Source organism: Rhagoletis zephyria, unplaced genomic scaffold (assembly GCF_001687245.7).
Source record: "Rhagoletis zephyria isolate East Lansing unplaced genomic scaffold, Rhagoletis_zephyria_1.1 Rzeph_scaffold_04332, whole genome shotgun sequence".
Classification (NCBI taxonomy): domain Eukaryota; kingdom Metazoa; phylum Arthropoda; class Insecta; order Diptera; family Tephritidae; genus Rhagoletis; species Rhagoletis zephyria.
The window spans coordinates 4,446-4,730 of NW_016161415.1; the positions used below are offsets into that span (position 1 = coordinate 4,446).

At 25.6% G+C, this 285-nt stretch overlaps 1 protein-coding gene across 1 annotated transcript in view; it reads left to right on the forward strand.

The window, feature by feature from the left end:
- Positions 1–285, forward strand: part of LOC108370590 (cytochrome b reductase 1) — a gene marked incomplete at its 5' end in the record, with an annotated part of 3,371 nt that overhangs the window by 2,314 nt on the left and 772 nt on the right. The gene's annotated exons all lie outside the window — the stretch shown is intronic.

A 285-nucleotide genomic window follows, 5' to 3' on the forward strand; every position in this document is an offset into this window, starting at 1 on the left:
TCGCGATTAGAGATTTGGGTTGATTGTAGTTCAAAGTGTCCCTTTCCCGCTAAAAAAGTTTGAGAGAAAAAAAATACACTTTTTGAGATATTAAGTTTAAAAAAAAATTTGCACTTTTTGTTTATTGTTAAATAAAAAATTTTAAATAATGATAATCAATAATTATATCATTCTATCTTGAAGTGACAAGAGTTACTGACATTTGAGTAAAAACATTGTTGGAATCTATTAAATTTTGACAAAGTTATGGGGATTTAAAAAAAAAATTCTCACTGTCCATTCGAA